The sequence below is a fragment of the Mesoplodon bidens genome (assembly GCF_964165515.1).
Source record: "Mesoplodon bidens genome assembly, contig: HAP1_SCAFFOLD_175, whole genome shotgun sequence".
Lineage (NCBI taxonomy): Eukaryota > Metazoa > Chordata > Mammalia > Artiodactyla > Ziphiidae > Mesoplodon > Mesoplodon bidens.
Genome location: NW_027671412.1, coordinates 491,706 through 516,791, shown reverse-complemented (window position 1 = coordinate 516,791; position 25,086 = coordinate 491,706).

The window sequence follows — 25,086 nt, the reverse complement described above, 5'->3', positions numbered from 1 at the left end:
GAAAATGACATGGGACATTGTGATGAAAAAGGCATGTAGCCTTTTCGTGACAGGGTTCAAGGAGCATTCTGACGACCAGTGTCAGGGAGCATTGTGATGACAAGTGTATTGAGAATTGTGATGACAATGGTCATGGCTCATTGTGATGAATAGGGCATGGAGTATTGTGATGACACGCATCATGGAGCATTGTGTTGACAAGTGTTACGGAACATTTTGATCACAAGTGTTTGGAGCATTGTGATGACAGAGGTCTTGGTTCATTTTGATTTCAAGGAGCATGGAGCATTGTGATGACAAGGGCATGAAGCAATGTGATCCCAAGTTTCATGGAGGATTGTGATGGCAATGGTAATGGAGTAAGGTGATAACAAGCGCATAGAGCATTGTAATGATAAGGTCATGTAGCATTTTGCTGACAAACGCATGGAGTATTTTGTTGACAGGTATCATGAAGCAATGTGATGACAAGCGTCATGGACCATTGTGAATACAGGTGTCATGGAGCATTGGGATGACATGGGCATGGATCATTGTGATGAGAAGGGTCATGGACCACTGGGGTGAAAATGTTCATGGAGTGTTTTGATGACAGGGGTCATGGAGTATTGTGATGACAAGGGAATGGAGCACTGTGAGGACAACGTCCTGGAGCACTGTGATGTGAAGACCATGGAACCTTGTGATGACTAATCTCATGGAGCATTCGGATGAAAAGGAGCAGGGAACATTGTGATTACAGGTGTCTTGGAGCTTTGTGATGACAAGCGCATGGAGCATTATGATGAGAAGGCCATGGAGCATTCTGATGACATGCGTCATGGAGATTTGTGACGACAAGTGCAAGGAGTTTTGTGATCACAGGGTTCTTGGAGCATTGTGATGAAAAGGGCATGAATCATTGTTATATAAAAGGCATGGAGCTTTGTCATGAAAGAGTTCAAGGTGCATACTGATGGCAATAGTCAGGGAACATTCTGCCGACAAGTGTAATGAGCATTGTGATGTCAAAAATCATGGAGCATTGTGATGAGAAGACCGTGGATAATAGTGATGACCAGCGTCATGGGGCATTGTGATGACAAGTGTTATTGAACATTGTGATCACAAGGGTGTGGAGCATTGTGATGACAGAGGTCATGGAGCATTTTGATTTCATTGTGATGACAATAGCATGAAGCATTATGATGATGGGCATGGTGCATTGTGATGACAGCGTTCATTGGGCATTGTGATGAAAATTGTCATGGAGCATTGTTCTGACAAGTTTCATGGATTATTGTGATAAGAGTGGGCATGGCACATTGTGACGACAAGGGCATGGGGTACTGTGATGACAAGGTCATAGATTATTGTGAAGAAAGTTGTCAGGGAGCATTGTGATGAAATATGACATGTTCCAGTTTGATGACAATATCATTGAGCATTGTGATGCCAAGTGTCATGGAGGATTGTTGTGACAAAATAAAGGAGCATTGTGATGACAAGGGCATGGAGCATTGTGATATCAAGTGCCATTGATAATTTTAATGATCAAGTCGTGAAACATTGTGATGACAAGCGCATGGAACTTCCTATGACAGGGGTCAGGGAGCATCGCGATGACAAGTGCATGGAGTATTGTGATGACAAGAGCATATGACATTGTGATGTGAAGTGCCATGGAGCATTGTAATGACAAGGACGTGGACAATTGTGAGGACAAGGGACATTGAGCTTTGAGATGACAAGGCATGGAGCATGGTTATGGCAAAACGTGGAGCACTGTGATGAGAAGACCTTGGGTAATTGTGATGTCGAGCATCATGGAGCACTGTAAAGACAAGTGGCATGAAGCATTGTGATGACACGTGTCATGGAGCATTGTGATGAGAGGGGTCATGGAGCATTGTGATGACAAGAGCATAAGGCATTGTGATGACAAGTGCATGGAGCATTGTGATGACAAGTGCATGGAGCATTGCAATGACAAGTGCATGGAGAATTGTGATGACAAGAGTATGTAACATTTTGATGAGAAATGTCATGTAACATTGTGATGACAAGGGACATGGAGCATTGTGATAACCAGGGCATGGAGCATTGTGATGACAGGGGTCATGGAGCATTATTATGACAAGGGCCATGGTGCATTCGGACAAATGATATCACTTATGAAGTGAATGAAAACATGGCTACATATGAACTGAATTGGGGAAGAGAACAGATTCTCAGATTTAGAAAACACTCTTTTGCTTACTTAAGGGGAAAGAGAGGTGGGGAGATGCACAAAACAGAAGTTTGATATTAGCACAGAAACCGTTCCATAATCCAAAAAGAGAAGAGACAAGCCCTACTCCTTCCTAAGTGAATGGAACTCAACATCCCTATTGCCCGGAGAGAAATATATCTGACTAGTAAGAATTTTAAAACCTATGTATTGATATGTCTCCATAAGGGAACCAAGTGTGTCTAGAACGACATAAACATGGCAGTGACAATCAGCTCAAACCCAGTATAAAAATGAATTTTAAAACAAAACATAAAAACAGTAAAATTCTCACACAATTCCTTCAGGGTTACTGATGAAACCTGGAATGACACTATCTACAATGACAGCTGGATGTGGCATAAGGCTGGTCACTTGGGGCTGAGAGGACTGGTGAGATTGGGTGAAAAAATGCACACCCTTTAAAGAAATAATGCCTGTCACCCATTCCATGGTTCCCAACTCTCCAGGTAGAAAGGAATATCACTACAGTTATAACATGTATGGGAACGTAGAGAATGGAAACACTCTGATGGTGAAAGGTTTCTAAAGCTCTACTACTTTTTTCTCTCCTTGTGCTCCAGTTTGACATTCCAACTGCTTTACTATCAATCTCCCAACTTGGAGAGTCAGCCCCTAAAACCTCCTGATTCACACAGTGGGCAAATTGTGCAGAAGATATAAGGGAAGAGAGAGAACCAATGAGAGAGTAGCTGTAGGCATTTGGAGAGCAACATGTCACACTAATTTCCAGTCACGAAGAGGAATTAACCAAAGTCTCATCCTGCTCCCCCACAACAAGTATAGGTCCTGAAGCAAAACTGTGGATTTTTGGTCGGCTCACAAAAACGCGAATTGAAAAATGGAGCTCAGGGGCACAGCAATTCACAAATTGGCAGAGTAATAAAGGACAACAATCGTCCAAAAATCTGTTGAGGGAAGGCAACGAGGTGGACTTGAAAGAGAGGCAGAATAGCAGGAAACAGATTTCATGAGGTATGTTGGAAATACCCTTAAAGCACAGAAAGAGGGGCACAACTTCGAAAATGATGCACTTGGCCAAAATTTGTGTATGCGTTTTCTCCTGAATATATTCAGGAGAAAACGCATATGCCCTTTTTGGCCAAGGAAGCAAGAGGGCAATGAAAATCTGCATTACAAAGAAGTATCCCTTCCCACCAGTCAAAAGGGACATCCACAAAACGGGTAAAAACCAGAAAGGCAAGACAGGCCCTGTTGAACAGGGAGCCTTGTTATGCTGATGGGCGGGATGTAAATTGCCAACTGCCTCTCTGGAGGAGTGCATTGTGTTCCCTAAAACAAGTAAACTACAGAGCTACAGAGCCAAGGGTGCTTCCAGTCTAGGGAATATACCCTGGGAAAACTGAAAATCAATAAGACAGAGCCACCTCAAAAATTAGGGCTGCACTGCTTACAAGATCCTCAACTTGGGTACACCTTAAATATCCCAGGAAATATAAAATTGCTTCAAAAAATTGTGGTACTTACATACGATGGAATATGCCACAGCCATGAAATCTATGTCATAAGACCAGTAGCAGCAAAATGAGTGGATTCTGGTACGATGATTCTAAGTGAAATAAGTCACACAAAAAAAGAAACTTATCATAAGATATCACTTATGAAGATCCTGTAAACATGGCTACACTTGAACTGACTGAGGAAAGAGAAAAGAGTCTCACGTTTAGAAAACACTCTTATGCCTGCTTAAGGGGAAAGGAGAGGTGGGGTGATGCATAAAAACCGCAGTTTGATAGAAGCACAGGCACCGTTCCTAAAACCAACTATGGAATAGACAAGACCTACACCTTCCTCAGGGAAAGGTACTCAAAATCCCTTATTCCCCGCAGAGGAATATATCTGACTTTTGAGAATCTTAAAAACTATGTATTGATATGTCTGTGTAAGGGAATCAAGTGTGTCTAGACTGGCATAAGCATGGCAGCGAGAATCAGTTCAAACCCACTATAAAAAGTAATTAAATAAATAAAACAAAAAAACAGGGAAATTCCTTACAATTCCTTCAGGTTCTCTGATGAAACCTGGAATGACCCTGTGTACAATGACAGCTGGATATGGCATAAGGCTGGACACTTGGGACTGAGAGTTTTGGTGAGTTTGGTTGAGCAAATGTAGACACATTAAAGCAATAATGTGTGGCACCCATTCCATGGTTCCCAACTCTGCAGGTTGAAGGGAATATTACTACAGCTATTACATGTACGGGAAACCTAGAGGATGGACACACTGTGAATATGAATGGTTTCTTAAACTCAATGAATCGTGCCTCTCCTGGTGCTCTGGTTTGACTTTCCAACTGCTTTACTATGAATCTCCCAACTTGGAGAGACAACCCCTTTAACCTCCTGGTTCACACAGGTTGCCAATTTGGCAGAGGATGAAAGGGAAGAGGGAGAACCAATGAGAGAGAAGCTGTTAGGCATTTGGACGGGCACACGTCACTCTAATTTCCTGGCAGGAAGAATAATTAATCAAAGACTCAGCCACCCACTGGGAACCAGTATAGTTCCTGAACCAAAATTTTGAACTTGAGTTCAGCTCACAAAAACGTGTTGAAAAATGGAACTCAGGGGCACAGCAATTCACAAACTGGCAGAGTAATAAAGGACAACTATCGTCCAAAAATATGTTGAGGGAAGGCAACGAGGCACACATGAAAGCGAGGCAGAATAGCAGGAAACAGATTTGAAAAGGTACATTGGAATCGCCTTTAAAGCACAGGAAGAGGGGCAGAAGTTCGACAATGATGCACTTTGCCAAAAAGGGCGTATGCGTTTTCTCCTGAATATATTCAGGAGCAAACGTATACGCCCTTTCTGGCCAAGCAAGAAAGCTGACAATGCAAATCTGCACAACAATGATGTATCACTTCCCACCTGTCAAAAGGGACATCCACAAAATGGGTAAAAACCAGAAAGGCAAGACAGGACCTGGAGAACAGGGAGCCTTGTTATGATGATGGGCGGGATGTAAATTGCCAACTGCCTCACTAGAGGAGTGCATGGTGATCCCTAAAACAGGTAAACAACAGAGCTACAGAGCCAAAGGCACTTCCAGTCTAGGGAATATACCTTGGGAAAACTGAAAATCAATAAGACAAAGCCACCCCCAAAGTCAGGGCTACACTGCTTACAAGAACCTCAACTTGAGTACAGGTTAAATATCCCAGGAAATATAAAAATGGTTCAAAAAATTTTGGTACTTACGTACGATGGAATATCCCTCAGCCATGAAATCAATGTCATAAGAACAGTAGCAGCAAAATGAGTGGATTCAGGTACGGTGATTCTAAGTGAAATAAGTCACACAAAAAAAGAAACTTATCATAAGATATCACTTATGAAGATCCTGTAAACATGGCTACACTTGAACTGATTGAAGAAAGAGAAAAGAGTCTCACATTTAGAAAACACTCTTATGCCTTCTTAAGGGGGAAGGAGAGGTGGGGTGATGCATAAAACCAGAGTTTGATATAAGTACATGTAGCGTTCCAAAAACCAACTATGGAATAGACAAGACCTACACCTTCCTCAGTGAAAGTGATTCAAAACCCCATATTTCTCAAAGAGGAATAGATCTGACTAGTAAAAATCTTAAAACCTATGCATTGATATGTCTGCATAAGGGAATGAAGTTTGTCTAGACTCGCATAAACATGGCAGCGAGAATGAGCTCAAACCCACTATAAAAAGGAATTTCAAAAGCAAAACAAAAAAACAGGGAAATTCTTTACAATTCCTTCAGGGTCTCTGATGCAACCTGGAAGGACCCTATCTACAATGACAGCTGGATGTGGCATAAGGCTGGACACTTGGGACTCAGAGGATTGGTGAGATTGGGTGAGCAACTTAAGACCCCTTAAAGCAATAATTCATGGAACCCATTCCATAGGTCCCAACTCTCCAGGTTGAAGGGAATATTACTACATGTATAACACGTACGGGAAATCTAGAGAATGGACACAGTGTGAATACGAAAGATTTCTAAATCTCAACGAATTGTCCCTCTCCTGGTGCTCCGGTTTCACTTTCCAACTCCTTTACTATCAATCTTCCAACATGCAGATAGAGAACGTTTAACCTCCTGGTTCGCAGAGGTTGCCAATTTGGCAGAGGATGAAAGGGAATAGGGAGAACCAATGAGAGAGTAGCTATTAGGCATATGCACGGGCACATGTCACTCTAATTTCCAGGCAGGAAGAAGGATTAACCAAAGTCTCAGCCACCCACCGGGAACCAGGATAGATCCTGAACCAAAATTTTGGACTTACGTTCAGCTCACAAAAAACGAGTTGATAAAAGGAGCTCAGGGGCACAGCAATTCACAAACTGTCAGAGTAATAAAGGACAACTATCGTCCAAAAATCTGTTGAGGGAAGAAAACGTGGTGGACTTGAAAGAGGCAGAATAGGAGGAAAGAGATTTCATGAGGTATGTTGGAATTGCATTTAAAGCACAAAAAGAGGGGCACAACTTCGACAATGATGCACTTGGCCAAAATGGGCGTATGCGTTTTCTCCTGAATATATTCAGGAGAAAACGCATATGCCATTTTTGGCCAAGGAAGCAAGCGGGCATTGCAAATCTGCACTACAAAGAACTATCCCTTCCCACCAATCAAAAGGGACATCCACAAAGTGGGTAAAAACCAGAAAGCCAAGACAGGTCCTGGAGAACAGGGAGCCTTGTTATGCGATTGGGCAGGATGTAAATTGCCAACTTCCTCTCTGGAGGAATGCTTTGTGTTCCCTAAAACAAGTAAACTACAGAGCTACAGAGCGAAGGGCGCTTCTAGTCTAGGGAATATACCTTGGGAAAACTGAAAATCAATAATACAGAACCACCTCAAAATTTAGGACTGCACTGCTTACAAGAACCTCAACCTGGGTACACCTTAAATATCCCAGGAAGTATAAAAATGGTTCAAAAAATTGTGGTACTTACGTACGATGGAATATCCCTCAGCCATGAAATCAATGTCATAAGACTAGTAGCAGCAAAATGAGTGGATTCAGGTACGATGATTCTAAGTGAAATAAGTCACACAGAAAAAGAAACTTATCATAAGGTATCACTTATGTTGATCCTGTAAACATGGCTACACTTGAACTGACTGAGGAAAGAGAAAAGAGCCTCACATTTAGAAAACATTCTTATGCCTGCTTAAGGGGGTTGGAGAGGTGGGGTGATGCATAAAATCCATAGTTTGATATAAGCACAGGTACCGTTCCAAAACAAACTATGGAATAGAAAAGACCTACACCTTCCTCAAGGAAAGGGCTCAAAACCTCTTATTTCCCGCAGTGGTATATATCTGACTATTAAGAATCTTAAAAACTATGTAGTCATATGTCTGTGTAAGGGAATCAAGTGTGTCTAGACTGGCATAAACATGGCAGCGAGAATCAGTTCAAACTCACTATAAAAATGAATTTCTAAAATAAAACAAAAAAAGAGGGAATTTCTTTACAATTCCTTCAGGGTCTCAGATGAAACCTGGAATGACCCTGTCTACAATGACAACTGGATATGGCATAAGGCTGGACACTTGGGACTGAGAGAATGGGTGAGATTGGGTGAGCAAATGCAGACCCTTTAAAGCAATAATTCGTGCCACCCATTCCATGAGTCCCAACTCTCCAGGTTGAAGGGAATATTACTACAGCTATTACATGTACGGGAAACCTAGAGGATGGACACACTGTGAATACGAAAGGCTTCTTAAACTCAATGAATCGTGCCTCTCCTGGTGCTCCGGTTTGACTTTCCAACAGCTTTACTATGAATCTCCCAACGTGGAGAGACAGCCCCTTTAACCTCCTGGTTCGCACACGTTGCCAATTTGGCAGAGGATGAAAGGGAAGAGGGAGAACCAATGAGAGAGTAGCTGTTAGGCATTTGGACAGGCACATGTCACTCTAATTTCCCGGCAGGAAGAAGAATTAACCAAAGTCTCAGCCACCCACCGGGAACCAGTATAGGTCCTGAACCAAAATTTTGGACTTGCGTTCAGCTCACAAAAACGAGTTGAAAAATGGAGCCCAGGGGCACAGCAATACACAAACTGGCAGAGTAATAAAGGACAACTATCGTCCAAAAATCTGTTGAGGTAAGGCAGCGAGGCAGACTTGAAGGCGAGGCAGAATAGCAGGAAACAGATTTCAAAATGTACATTGGAATCGCCTTTAAAGCACAGGAAGAGGGGCAGAAGTTCGACAATGATGCACTTGGCCAAAAAGGTCTTATGTGTTTTCTCCTGAATATATTCAGGATAAAACGCTTACGCCCTTTCTGGCCAAGCAAGCAAACGGCAAATGCAAATCTGCACAACAATGAAGTATCACTTCCCACCGGTCAAAAGGGACATCCACAATATGTGTAAAAACCAGAAAGGCAAGACAGGCCCTGGAGAACAGGGAGCCTTGTTATGCTGATGGGCGGGATGTAAATTGCCAACTGCCTCACTGGAGGAGTGCATTGTGTTCCCTAAAACAAGTAAACAACAGAGCTACAGAGCCAAAGGCACTTCCAGTCTAGGGAATATACCTTGGGAAAACTGAAAATCAATAAGACAATGCAACCCCCAAAGTCAGGGCTACACTGTTTACAAGAACCTCAACTTGTGTACAGGTTAAATATCCCAGGAAATATAAAAATGGTTCCAAAAATAGTGGTACTTACGTACGATGGAATATCCCAGAGCAATGAAGTCAGTGTCCTACGACCAGTAGCAGCAAAATGAGTGGATTCATGTACGATGATTCTAAGTGAAATAAGTCACACAGAAAAAGAAACTTATCATAAGATATCACTTATGAAGATCCTGTAAACATGGCTACACATGAACTGAGTTAGGAAAGAGAACAGAGTCTCACATTTAGAAAACACTCTTATGCCTGCCTAAGGGGGAAGGAGAGGTTGGTTGATGCATAAAACCAGAGTTTGATATAAGCACAGGTACCGTTCCAAAAACCAACTATGGAATAGACAAGACCTACACCTTCCTCAGTGAAAGGGACTCAAAACCCCATATTACCCACAGAGGAATATATCTGACTAGTAAGAATCTTAAAACCTATGTACTGATATGTCTCCACAAGGGAATCAAATGTGTCTAGACTGGCATAAAACATGGCAGCGAGAATAAGCTCAAACCCACTATAAAAAGAATTTCAACAGCAAAACCAAAAAAAACAGGGAAATTCTTTACAATTACTTCAGGGTCTCTGATGATACCTGCAATGACCGTGTCTACAATGACAGCTGGATGTGGCATAAGGCTGGACACTTGGGACTCAGAGGATTTGTGACATTGGGTGAGCAAATGCAGACACTTTAAAGCAATAATGCATGGAACCCATTCCATGCGTCCCAACACTCCAGGTTGAACGGACTATTACTACAGCTATAACAGGTACGGGAAACCAAGAGAATGGACACACTGTGAATAGGAAAGGTTTCTAAATCTCAATGAAACGTGCCTCTCCTGGTGCTCCGGTTTGACTTTCCAACTGCTTTACTATCAATCTCCCAACTTGGAGAGACAGGCCTTTAAACTCCTGGTTCACACAGGTAGCCAATTTGGAAGAGGATGAAAGGGCATAGGGAGAACCAATGAGAGAGTAGCTGTAAGGTATTTTGACGGGCACATGTCACTCTAATTTCCCAGCAGGAAGAATTATTAACCAAAGTTTCAGCCAACCACCTGGAAACAGTATATGTCCTGAACAAGAATTTTGGGCTTGCGTTCAGCTGACAAAAAACGAGTTGAATAATGGAGCTCAGGGTCAGAGTAACTCACAAACTATCAGAGTAATAAAGGACAACTATCTTCCAAAAATCTGTTGAGGGAAGGCAACGAGGTTGACTTGAAAGAGAGGAAGAATAGCAGGAAACAGATTTCATGAGGTATGTAGGAATTACCTTTAAAGCACAGGAAGAGGGGCACAACTTCCACAATGATTCACTTGGCCAAAATGGGTGTATGCATTTTCTCCTGAATATATTTAGGAGAAAACGCTTATGCCCTTTTTGGCCAAGGAATCATGCGGGCAATGCAAATCTGCACTACTAAGAATTATCAATTCCCACCGGTCAAAAGGGACATACACAAAATGTATAAAAACCAGAAACCAAGACAGGCCCTGGAGAACAGGAATCATTGTTATGATGATGGGCGGGATGTAAATTGCCAACTGCCTCTCTGGAGGAGTGCATTATGTTCCCTAAAACAAGTAAACAACAGAGCTACAGAGCCAAGGACACTACCAGTCTAGGGAATGTACCTTGGGAAAACTGAAAATCAATAAGACACATCCACCCCCAAATTTAGGGCTGCACTGCTTACAAGAACCTCAACTTGGGTACACCTTAAATATCCCAGGAAATATAAAAATCGTTCAAAAAATTGGGGTATTACATACGATGGAATAACCCTCAGCCATGAAATCTATGTCATAAGACCAGGAGCAGCCAAATAAGTAGAATCAGGTACGATGATTCTAAGTGAAATAAGTCACACAGAAAAAGAAACTTATCATAAGATATCACTTATGAAGATCCTGTAAACATGGCTACACATGAACTGAGTTAGGAAAGAGAACAGAGTCTCACATTTAGAAAACACTCGTATGCCTGCTTCAGGGGAAAGGGAGGTGGGGTGATGCATAAAACCAGAGTTTGATATAAGCACAGGTACAGTTCCAAAAATCAACTATAGAATAGACAAGACCGACACCTTCCTCAGTGAAATGGACTCAAAACCCCATATTTCCCGCAGAGCAATATATCTGACTAGTAAGAATTTAAAACCCATGTATTGATATCTCTCCGTAAAGGAATCAAATGTGTCCAGACGGGCATAAACATGGCAGCGAGAAACAGATCAAACCCTCTATAAAAAGGAATTTTTAAACCAAAACAAAAAAAACAGGGAAATTCTTTCCAATTCCTTCAGGGTCTCTGATGAAACCTGGGAAGACCCTGTGTACAATGACAGCTGGATGTGGCATAAGTCTGGACACTTGGGACTGAGAGGATTGGTGAGATTGAGTGAGCAAATGCAGACGCTTTAAAGCCATAATGCATGGCACCCATTCCATGGGTCTCAACTCTCCAGGTTGAAGGGACTCTTACTACACCTATGACATACCAGAAACCTAGAGAATGGACTCACTGTGAATAAGAAAGTTTTCTAAAACTCAACTAATAGTCCCTCTCCTGGTGCTCCGGTTTGACTATCCAACTGCTTTACTATCAATCTCCCAACCTGCAGAGATAGGCCCTTTAACCTCCTGGTTCACACAGGTTGCCAATTTGGCAGACGATGAAAGGGAAGAGGGAGAACAAATGAGAGAGTAGCAGTTAAGCATTTGGACGGGCACATGTCACTCTAAATTCCAGGCAGGAAGAAGAATTAACCAATGTCTCAGCGCCCCACTGGGAACAAGTATAGTTCCTGCACCAAAATTTTGGACTTGCATTCAGCTCTCAAAAAAACGAGGTGAATAATGGAGTGCAGGGGCACAGCAATTCACAAACTGGAAGAGTAGTAAAGGACAACTATCGTCAAAATTCCGTTGTGGGAAGGCAACGAGATGGATTTGAAAATGAGTCAGAATATCAGGAAACAAATTTCAAGAGGTACGTTGGAATCTCCTGTAAAGCACAGGAAGAGGGTCACAACTTTGAAAACGATGCACTTGTCCAAAAAGTGTGTATGCATTTTCTCCTGAATATATTCAGGAGAAAACGAATACACCATATTTGGCCAAAGAAGCAAGTGGGCAATGCAAATCTGCACTAGAAAGAAGTATCACTTCCCATCGGTCAAAAGGGACATCCACAAAATGTGTAAATACCAGAAAGGCAAGACAGGCCCTGGAGAAGAGGGAGCCTTGTTATGCTGATGGGTGGGATGTAAATTGCCAACTGCCTCTCTGGAGGAGTGCATTGTGTTCCCTAAAACAAATAAACAACAGAGCTACAGAGACAAGGGCACTTCCAGTCTAGGGAATATACCTTGGGAAAACTGAAAATCAATAAGACAGAGCCACCCCAAAATTTAGGGCTCCACTGCTTATAAGAACCTCAACTTGGGTACACCTTAAATATTCCAGGATAGACAAAAATGGTTCAAGAAATTGTTGTAATTACATACAATGGAATATCCCTCAGCCATGAAATCAATGTCATAAGGCCAGTAGCAGCAAAATGAGTGGATTCAGGTACCATGATTCTAAGTGAAATAAGTCATACAGAAAAATAAACTTATCATAAGATATCACTTATGAAGGTCCTGTACACGTGGCTACAGATGAACTGAGTTAGGAAAGAGAAGAGAGTCTCACATTTAGAAAACACTCTTATGCCTGCTTAAGGGGGAAGGAGAGGTGGGGTGAGGCATAAAACCAGAGTTTAATATTAATCCAGGTAAAGTTCCAAACACCAAATACGGAGTAGACAAGACCTACATCTTCCTCAGTGAAACGAACTCCACACCCCATATTCCCCGCAGAGGAATATATCTGACTAGTAAGAATATTAAAACCTATGTAATGATATGTCTCCATTAGGGAATAAAGTCTGTCTAGACTGGCATAAACATGGCAGTGAGAATCAGCTCAAACCCACTATAAAAAGTAATTTTAAAAACAAAAGAAAAAACTGGGAAATGCTTTACAATTCCTTCAGGGCCTCTGAAGAAACCTGAAATGACCCTATCTACAATGACAGCTGGATGTGGCATAAGGCGGGACACTTGGGACTGAGAGGATTGGTGAGATTGGGTGAGCAAATGCAGACCCTTTAAAGCAATAATGCATGGCAACCATTCCATGGGTCCCAACTCTCCATGTTGAAGGGAATTTTACTACAGCTATAACATGTTCGGCAAACCTAGAGAATGGACACACTGTGAATACGAAAGGTTTCTAAAACTCAACGAATAGTCCCTCTCCTGGTGCTCCGGTTTGACTTTCCAACTGCTTTACTATCAATCTCCCAACTTGGAGAGACAGCACCTTTAAACTCCTGGTTCGCACAGGTTGCCGATTTGGCAGAGGATGGAAGGGAAGAGGGAGAACCAATGAGAGAGTAGCTGTTAGGCATTTGGACAGGCACATGCCACTCTAATTTGCCGGCAGGAAGAAGAATTAACCAGACTCTCAGCCACCCACCGGGAACCAGTATAGGTCCTGAACCAAAAATTTGAACTTGTGGTCAGATGCCAAAAAACGAGTTAAAATATGGAGCCCAGGGGTACAGCAATTCACAAACTGGCAGAGTAATAAAGGAAAACTATCGTCCAAAAACTGTTGAGGGAAGGCAATACGGTGGCTTGAAATCGAGGCATCACAGCAGGAAACTGATTTCAAGAGGTAAGTTCGAATTGCCTTTAAAGCACAGGAAGAGGGGCACATCTTAGACAATGATACACTTGGCTAAGAAGGGTGTATACGTTTTCTCCTGAATTTATTCAGGAGAAAGCTCATACACCCTTTTTGGACAAGCAAGCAAGTGTGCAATGCAAATCTGCACTACAAAGAAGTAAAACTTCCCACTGGTCAAAGGGATATCCACAAACTGCCTGAAAACCTGAAAGGCAAGACAGGCCCTGGAGAACAGGGAGCCTTGTTATGCTGATGGGCGGGATGTAAATTGCCAACTGCCTCTCTGGAGGAGTTAATTGTGTTCCCTAAAACAGGTAAACAACAGAGCTACAGAGCCAAGAGCACTTCCAGTCTAGGGAAATTACCTTGGGAAAATTGAAAATCAATAAGACACAACGGCCACAAAATATAGGGCTGCACTGCTTACAAGAACCTCAACTTGGGTTCACCTTAAATATCCCAGGAAAGACAAAAATGGTTCAAGAAATTGTGGTACTTACGTACGATGGAATATCCCTCAGCCATGAAATCAATATCATAAGGGCAGTAGCAGCAAAATGAGTGGATTCAGGTACGATGATTCTAAGTGAAATAAGTCACGCAGAAAAAGAAACTTATCATAAGATATCACTTATGAAGATCCTGTAAAGATGGCTACACATGAACTGAGTTAGGAAAGAGAACAGTGTCTCACATGTAGAAAACACTCTTTTGCCTGCTTAAGGGGGAAGGAGAGGTGGTGTGATGCATAAAACCGGAGTTTGACATAAGCACAGGTACCATTCCAAAAACCAACTATGGAACAGAGAAGACCTACACCTTCCTCAGTGAAAGGGACACAAATCCGCATATTTCCAGTAGAGGAATAAAACTGACTAGTAAGGATGTTAAAACCTATGCCTTGATATTTCTCCATAAGGGAATCAAGTGTGTAGACTGGCATAAACATGGAAGCGAGAATCAGCTCAAACCCACTATAAAAAGGAATTTCAAAAACAAAACAAAAAAACAAGGAAATTCTTTACAATTCCTTCAGGGTTTCTGATGAAACCTGGAATGACCCTATCTACAACGACAGCTGGATATGGCATATGGCTAGACACTTGGGACTGAGAGGATTGGTGAGATTGGGTGAGCAAGTGCAGACCCTTTAAAGCAATAATGCATGGCACCCATTCCATGGGTTCCAACTCTCCAGGTTGAAGGTAATATTACTACAGCTATATCATGTATGGGAAACCAAGAACACGGACACATTGTGAATACGAAAGGTTTCTAAAACTCAAGTAATAGTCCCTCTCCTTGTGCTCGGTTTGACTTTCCAACTGCTTTACTATCAATCTGCCAACTTGGAGAGACAGGCCCTTTAACCTCCTGGTTAGCACAGGTTGCCAATTTGGCAGAGGATGGAAGGGAAGAGGGAGAACCAATGAGAGAGTAGCTGTTAGGCATTTGGACGGTAACATATAACTCTAATTGCCTGGAAGAAAGAAGAATTAACCAAAGTCTCAGCCACCTGCTGGGAACCAGTATAGGTCCCGAACCAAAATTTTGGACTTGCATTCAGCTCACAAATACGGGTTGAAAAATGGAGCTAAGGGGCACTGCAATTCACAAAATGGCAGAGTAATAAAGGACAACTATCATCCAAAAATCTGTTGAGGGAAGGCATCGAGGCAGACTTGAAGGAGAGGCAGAATAGCAGGAAACAGATTTCAAGGGGTCCGTTGGAATCACCTTTAAAGCACAGGAAGAGGGGCACAACGTCGACAATGATGCACTTGGCCAAATAGGGTGTATACGTTTTCTCCTGAATGTATTCAGGAGAAAACGCATATGCCCTTTTTGGCCAAGCAATCAAGCGGGCAATGCAAATCTGCACTACACAGAAGTATCAATTCCCACAGATCAAAAGGGACATCCGCAAAATATGTAAAAACCAGAGAGACAAGACAGGCCCTGGAGAACAGGGAGCATTGTTATGCTGATTTGCGGGACGTAAATTGCCAACTCCCTCTTAGGACCAGTGCATTGTGTTCCCTAAAACAAGTAAACAACAGAGCTACAGAGCCAAGGGTACTTCCTATCTAGGGAATATACCTTGGGAAAACTGAAAATCAATAAGACAGAGCCACCCCAAAATTTAGGGCTGCACTCCTTACAAGAACCTCAACTTGGGTACACTTTAAATATCCCAGGAAAGACAAAAATGGTTCAAGAAATTGTGGTACTTACATACGATGGATTATCCCTCAGCCATGAAATCAATGTCATAAGAATAGTAGCAGCAAAATGAGTGGATTCAGGTACGATGATTCTAAGTGAAATAAGTTACACAGAAAAATAAACTTATCATAAGATATCACTTATGAACGTCTTGTAAATATGGCTACACATGAACTGAGTTAGGAAAGATAACAGAGTAAGGAATCTTATCATAAGATATCACTCATAGTGGGAATGTAAACATGGCTATGAATGAACAGAATTACAAACACAACAGAGTCACACATTTAGCAAACAATATTCTGCCTGCTTTAGGTGAAAGGTGAGGTGGGGTGATGCATAAAACCACAGTTTTAAATTAGCACAGATACCGTTACATAAACCAAGTATGTAATAGACATCACCTACTCCCGACACATTGAACTGGACTCAACACCCCAGATTCATTACGGAGGATTATATCTGACTCCAAGAATTTTAAAACATATGTATTCTCATGTCTCCATAAAGGAATCATGTGTGTGTATAACAGCTTGAACAAAGCACTGAAATTCACCTAACACCCTTATAAAAATAAATTTCAAAAGCAAAATGCAAAAACAGTGAAACAGAGAGAAAGTCTTAAGAATTACGTTCAGGGCCTGTGATGCAACCTGGATTGTCCGCCTTTACACCCACACCTGGATGAGACATAAGACTGGACACTTGGGGCTGACAAGATTCCTGAGATTGTGTGAGCAAAAGAACACCACTTAGAGCAATACTGTGTGCCACCCATTCTAGTGGTCCCAACTCTCCAGGTTTAAGGGAATCTTCCTACAGTTAAAGCATGCATGGGAAACCCAGTGGGTGTTACACTGTGTAATTGGGAAAGTTTTCTAAAAGGTACCTCATTTTTCCTTTCATCGTTCTCGGCTTCACCATTCCATCTGCATGACTAAATATCTCCCCATTTGGAGTATCAGCGCCTTTACCCTCCTGTTATGCACAGTTTTCAAATTGTGCAGAGGATGAACAGGAAGAGGGGAAACAAATGAGAGATTAGCTGTAGGTGTTTGGATGGGCACATGTCACTCTAGTTTCCCATCAGGAAGAAGAATTAACCAAAGGCTCAGCCTGAAGCCCCGGAACCAGACTAGGGCCTACAACCATCCTACGTTATTGCAGCAGGCTCACAAATACGAGTTGAAAAATGGAAATCAGGGGCACAGCAATTCACAAACTTTCACAGTAATAAAGGACAACTATCATCCAGAAATATATTGAGGTAAGACAGTGAAGAGGATTTGAATGCAAGGCAGAATTGAAGGAAAAAGATTTCAAGAGGTAGAATGGAGTCGTCTTTAAAGCACATGAAAAGCGACAGAACATCGAAAATGTTACCCTTGGCCGAAAATGGAGTATGTGTATTTCCTTGAATATATTCGGGAAAAAATGCACACACACTTTTTAGCCAAGGAAGCCATCAGGCATTGCAAATCCACACTACATAGAAGTGTCCCTTACCTCCAGTCAAAAGGGCCATCCGCAAATAGTGTAAAAACCACAAATGCAGGACAGGATATGGAGAAAAAGGAGCCTGATTACGCCGATGGACAGGTTGAAAATTGCCAACAGCCTCTCTGGAGAACTATATGTTGTTTTCTAAAACAGAACTACAGAGCATAGCACACTTCCACTCATGGGCGTGTATTTTGGGAAAACTAAAATTCCACAACACACAGCCAGCCCATAGTTTAGGGCTGCTCTGTTTACAAGAACCTCGACTTCAGTACACTTTAAATATCCCAGGAAATGAAAAAAAATGGATATAGATGTTGTGGTACTTATATACAATGGAATGTCACTCAGACATAAAATCAATGTCATAAGGTCAATAGCAGCATAATGAGTGGCTTTAGGTAAGATGATGCTAAGTGAAATGAGCCACAAAGAAAAAAGAAACTCATTATAATATATCACTTATAAAGGGAATGTAAACATCGCTACCCATGAACTGAACTTCAAAAGCGAACAGAGTTACACATTTAGTAAACACACTTATGCCTCCTTAAGGGGAAAGGTGACGTGGGGTGATGTGTAAAAGCAGAGTTTGAAATTAGCACAGATACCATTCCATATACCAAATATGTAATAGACAAGACCTACTCCTTTCTTAATGAACTGGACAAAAAACACCCTATTCACTGAAGAGGAGTATATCTGACTGGTAATAATCTTGAAACCTATGTATTTATATGGCTCCATAATGGAATCAAGTGTATGTAGATTGGCATAAACACAGATCAATGGAACAGGACAGAAAGGCCAGAGATAAACCTACATACCTATGGCTATCTCATCTATGACAAAGGAGCTAAGGATATACAATGGAGAAAAGACAGTCTCTTCAGTAATTGGTGCTGGGAAAACTGGACCACTACGCATAAAAGAGTGAAATTAGAACACTCCATAACACCATACACAAAAATAAACTCTAAATGGATTAGAGATCTAAATATAAGACAAGACACTATAAAACACTTAGAGGAAACCATAGGCAGCACACTCTATGACATAAATCACAGCAAGATCCTTTTTGACCCTCCTCCTAGAGAAATGGAAATAAAAACAAAAATCAACAAATGGGACCTAATGAAACTTAAAAGCTTTTACACAGTACAGGAAAACATAAACAAGATGGAAAAACAACCCTCAGAATGGGAGAAAATATTTTCAAATGAAGCAATTGACAAAGGATTAATCTCCAAATTTTACAAGCACCTCATGTAGCTGAATATCACAAAAACAAACAAACCAATCCAAAAACGGGCAGAAGACCTAAATAGACATTTCTCCAAAGAAGATATACAGATTACCAAGAAACACATGAAAGGATGCTGAACATCACTAATCATTAGAGAAATGCAAATCAAATCTACCGTGAGGTATCACCTCACAGCAGTCAGAGTGGCAATCATCAAAATAATCTACAAAACGATAAATGCTAGAGAGGCCTTTATTGGAGAAAAGGGAACACACTTGCACTGTGGGTGGGAATGTAAATTGATATGGGCACTAGGGAGAACAGTACAGAGGTTCCTTTAAATAACTAACAATAGAAGTACCATACGACACAACAATCCAACTACTGGGCATTTGCCATGCAAAAACCATAATTCTAAAAGAGTTATGTACAAAAATGTTCATTGCAGCTCTATTTACAATAGCCAGGACATGGAAGCAACCTAAGTGTCCATCGACAGATGAATGGATAAAGAAGATCTGGCACATATATACAATGGGATATTACTCAGCCATAAAAAGAAGCAAAACTGAGTTATTTGTACTGAGGTGGATGGACTTAGAATCTGTCCTACACAGTGAAGTAAGTCAGAAAGGGAAAAACAAATACTGTATGTTAACAGAGATATACGGAACCAAATGAAGAAAAAAAAAAAAGATTTTAAAAACCTTGTGGCAGGACCGGATTAAGGACACAGACATAGAGAAAGGACTTGAGGACACCGGAAGGGGGATGGGTAAGCTGGGACGAAGTGAGAGAGTGGAATGGACATAAATACATTACCAAATGTAACACCGGTAGCTACTGGGAAGCAGCCACATAGAACAGGGAGATCAGCTCGGTGCTTTGTGACCACATAAAGGGGTGGGATATGGGGTGTGGGAGGGAGATGCAAGAGGGAGTGGATCTGGTGATATTTGTATATGTATAGCTGATTCACTTTTTTATACAGCAGAAACGAACACTCCATTGTAAAGCATTTATACTCCAATAAACGTGTAAAAGGAAAAAAAAAGAAAGCACATGGATAAACCTACACAGCTATGGTCAACTAATCTATGACAAAGGAGGCAAGACTATACAATGGAGATAAGACAGTCTCTTCAATCATTGGTGCTGGGAAATATGGAGACCTACATTTAAAAGAATGAAATTAGAACACTCCCCAACACCATACATAAAAATATATTCAAAATGGATTAGAGACCATAATGTAAGACCGGATAGTATAAAACTCTGAGAGGAAAACTTACGAAGGATACTCTGACGTAAATCACAGCAAGATCTTTTTTGATCCACCTCCTATAGTAATGAAATAAAAAAGAAAACTAAACAGATGGGACCTAATGAAACGTAAAAGCTTTTACAAAGCAAAGGAAACTACAAACATGATAAAAAGACAACCCTCAGAATGGCAGAAAATATTTGCAAACGAATCAATGGACAAATCATTAATCTCCAATATATATAAACAGCTCATGGAGCTTAATATTAATAAAACAAACAACCCAATACAAAAATGGAAGAAGATCTAAATAGACATTTCTTCCAAGAAGACATAGAGATGGCCAGTACGCACATGAAAATCTGCTCAACATCTCTAATTCTTAGAGAAATGGAAATGGAAACGACAATGAGTTATCACGTCACACCTGTTAGAATGGGCATCATCAGAAAATCTACAAACAACAAATGCTGGAGTGGGTGTGAAGAAAAGGAACTTTCTTCCACTATTGTTGGGAATGTAAATTGATACAGTCTCTATGGGAACAGTATGAAGGTTCCTTAAAAAACTAAAAATGGAATTACCATATAATCTAGCAATCCCACTACTGGGCATATACCTAGAGAAAACCATAAATCAAAAAGACACATTCACCACAATGTTCATTGCAGCACTATTTACAATAGCCAGGTAATGAAAGCAACGTAAGTGCCCACAGACAGACGAATGGATAAAGATGTGGTACATATATACAATGGAATATTACTCAGCCATACAAAGGAATGAAATTGGGTCATTTGTAGAGACCTTGAAGGATCGAGAGACTGTCATACAGAGTGAAGTAAGTCAGAAAGAGAAAAACCAATATTGTATATTAATGCATATATGTGGAACCTAGGAAAATGGTACAGATGAACTGGTTTTCAGGGCAGAGATAGAGACACAGATGTAGAGAACAAACATATGGACACCAAGGGGGGAACGCCATGTGAGGGTGGTGGTGGGATGAATTGGGAGACTGGGATTCACATGTGCACACTTATATGTATAAAATAGATATCCAATAAGAACCTGCTGTATAAAAGAAATACATAAATTTTAAAAAATTAAAAATAAATAAATAACATTTAATAAAATAAAACAGAAAAAAAGTTTTTCCCTTCACATAGACGTCTTTATATTAATGCATTATTTCCATGTTTATATCACCAAATTAAAAAAAATAGGAATAAATAAAATCTACCTTGAACCAAAAAGAAAAAAGGAAAAAAAAAAAAAAAAAAAACAGAAACCACCATTTATACAGAGGAAAATCGTATTAGGGCACTTGCTCCAGTGGTAAAAAATTCTTAAGTTGGTCAGAGGTGGGAAATCGTCTCCCATGCAGTCAGCAGCGCTCCCCCCCACAAGGAGCATCCTCATTGCAAAGCTGGGACACTGTGTCGAGGCGTCTGTGAGTAAATGTGAGCTGAGCCCCAGTCCTGCTGCAGCTGAACTCTTCCCACCCTTTCCAGGTAAAACAGCTGAATATGTACAAGCACTTGCAAGCCCAGAAGAAGGGCTGTGGAGCCACACCAGCGACAGCACGCAGGCTGACTTGGTGCCTGCAGGCCAGCCAGGATGGTCCTGGCCCAAGAAAGTCTTCTGGAAGCTTTCCATTTCCCTGCCAGAGATACCCCTCCTGCCACGGCCCCATTGCTTTTTTACTTCCTCACCTCTGCCTGGGGAGAAATTCCAGCGGCAGGTATGTGTGACACATCCTCTTCTTTAGCAGGTGGCAGCCTGGCAACTCCTGCAGAAAGTCCAGCAGAGCCCCACTCACACTGGGCCACCCACAAAGCCACGGCCCCTCACTCCCTCCCACCACCCCAGCCCCGACACTGCTGACGGGCAGAGAATATGGTGTCAGGCACAGCTAGAGGGGCTCCTGCTGACTGGAGAGGTGTTTATATTGAAATCAACCCAGGCACACCTGGGGAGGGCTGGCAGGCAGTGTCAGGCTGCCCAAATCAGCCAATCCACATCCCTCAGGGGCTCACAGTTGCAGAAAATGAACCTTGCTAAACGGACCACGCCTAAGGAACAGGTGTGGGCTCTTGAGATTTAGGATAGACAAGGCGCTGCAGCTGCGGCTTGTTTTCCTACCATTTTATCTGTTCCATGAGTGGAAAACAACTTCAAGAAGACCCTATCCTAATGAGAAGAACCCAGGAGTCAGGGAGAGGAGTGATGGTGGGTGGAGACAGAGGCCTGGTGCCCTGGCTGCAGTGGAAGTGTCTGGAAGACCAGGCAGAGAGAGGCTGCACAGAGTGATAGCCAGGGTCACAGACCTGTCAGAGCTGCTATTTGTTAGTTCAAGTCCTGCTCTGAGGTGTTCTGTGTCAGCTGTGAGTGACAGGTGAGCTGGGGGTTCTCTGCAAGGTGGGCTATGTGCACAGTTCCTGTGTGTCCAGCCCTGCTGGGGTACCTGCCCAGGGGAGTTCCGTATCCTGGGAAGGTCCTGACTATGAGAGCCCCATGGGCTGCTGGGTAGCTGCACAGGTGAGCTCCATACCGTGGGAGGGACTTGAACACGAGAGCCCCGTGGGCTGTGGGGTGGGGGGTGCAGCCCAGGTGAGCTCCATATTGTGGGATTGGCCTGACCACGAGAGCCCCATGGGCTGCTGGAGACCTGGTAAAGGATATCAGGACAGTCAGTGAAGCCACCGAGGATATATATCCAGTAGCTCCTATTTCCCAGACCCTGCTGGTCATTCTACCATCCACCAGGCCATGGCATTCTGTATTAGACTTCAATGATGCCTTCTTCTGTATTCCATTCATCTCAGAGTCACAAGAGTTTTTGGCTTGTGAGTGGCAGGACACAACATGCAACAAAAGCAATAATGCTGGGCCGTCCTGCCCCAATGGTTCAAAAATACCCACACCATCATTGGGGAAATGTCCTCTAAAGACCTAAAAGTTCTACCTCTGTAAAAGGGAACCCTCCTTCAATATGAAGATGACATTCTGATCGGCAGGCCTACTAAAGACGCCTCTGAACTACCTAGCCAAGAAAGGATAGAAGGTGTCCAAGAAAAAGGCTCAAATATCCCAGGCTAAGGTGACATGCCTGGGATTCATTCTCACAGATATTCGGAGAAACGCATCCCAGGATAGGGAAGAAGCCATTTGCAGCCTTACCTCTTCTAAAACTAGAAGACAGCTTAGGGGTTCCTTGGGAGGGCAAGGTTTCCTGCATCTGGATCCCTAACTACAGTCTAATAGCTGGGCCTCTACATGAAACACTGACACGAAAAGATGATGATCCTTTTGAATAGAATCCAGAAGCAGCCTCTCAAGAATGGAAAGAGCAGTCAATTCAGACCCTTGCCCAGGAACTCCCTAATTTAGCTAAACCCTTTGACCTTTACATACCCGGTCAAAGGTTAATCGCCCTTGGAGCCTTAGTGCAAAAACTGGGACCACTTGAAATGGAGCAACACAAGAATGCCCTTCAGGAATGATAAACTATAGTCACAAAGGGCTTTGCCACCGACTCATCAGGCCAGGATACTGGGGTATCTAAAAAGCTGGAAATCAACAGCCCGCAAGGCCAGCTCCCTCTTAAGGGAAAAGGACCCCACGTGGTGATCCTAACCACCCATCATGCCTTGAAGTTGCAGGGGTCTCTCTGTGGACACCCTGACCTCAATCGAGGAGGTCCTCCAACTCCAACCTCCATAGAGACAAACGGGTGCAACGGGCCCCCAAGATGACTTGTGTGACCATCACTTGACCTGGAGTTTCTCTCAGAAAACAACAAGACTGTGTCCCGAAAGAGCAGAATACTGCTTGCAGGACTTACTGCACACATATGGGAGCTAATAAGCTTGGAGGGGGAAACGTATATCACGCTTTCACCATAGAAAACACTACAGACAACACGGTGATGGTGGTCAATATGACTGGCTGGACTGCTGGCTACTTCTAAAGGCCATTGACTCAGTGGACGTCATGGTCCCGGATCACCACTGCCCCTGGACTGTCTGGGAGTTTCGCGGGCAAGGCTCTGACACATGGTGCTATTTGTACATTAATTCAGTTACCTAATTAAAGAAAGCACAGACTACTGGTCAGAGCATCTAGGCTGGGAAAAACCATCTTCCTACGGTCGCCGGACAAATGTGGTGTGGGTTGAAACCTGCCACCTCAGCATCTCTGCACATCTCTTTCCTGGACCCTTAAAGGTCATTAGAATCTATAACACTTCCTATGCTGGTGCTCAGGCGGATGAGAAGTGAGGCAGGAGACCTTGGGACAATCAACCTCACCTGGAGGCTGGTGGGGAGACGTTTTGCCCCTCCCCCCAGGTATCAGGGCTCCCACCATATCATGAAGCAGTTACAAAAGAGGGGTCTGCACCCTCAACACCCCAAGAATGTGGAACAGAACAAAAGCAGAGGAGGTGTTTGTCTTCGGCAAAGTTCATTAAAATTCCTGGGAGATAAAAAAGAGAATCTGGGCAATAAAATAAAGGCTAACCTGTTTTTCCTTTGTGCTTTGTCTAATTTCATGTGCTTCTAGGGTTCCGCATGCAGAGGTCCCACACCTGGCACTTCAGACCCGATTTCCTAGAGCAGAATGGCTGGGTCGACACCTCAGCTAGCGGGGTCCCATGCAGACTCCGTGGCAAAGAGCCTGAGCTGCAGCCAACCCAGCCCTCGATAGCTCCATCCCCTCCCTCCCACTGACGCTGCCAGGATCCCTACACAGCAGCCCTGCCCACAGCCCGTGGGGGAGTGCACGCTCTCACCTCTCCATTCTGTTTTCAAAATAATGTTTCCTTTGCTTCTGAACCAAACTCAGTCTTGATATGTTGGCTCCAATGACACTGGGCATGGGGAATCCTGTTGGGGTCCACTCTGGAGGATCAGTAACAGAAATTGAGAACATTGTAACTTCAATGAACAGATGTGTGAGCCAAACTGTAGTTAACATAGAGCAGTGTATAATGCTCGGGTAAAATAAGATGTTTCTAAGACTTACATTTGATATTTCCATCACTTTACTATAAGCAAGTTCAGTGAAGATGTCTGTCTTATTTGTCAGGTCAACATTAGAGAAATGAAGTGATTTATTTCCATGGATGTACATCGAATACTCTTGGCTGAAGCTTCAATCTTGTTTTG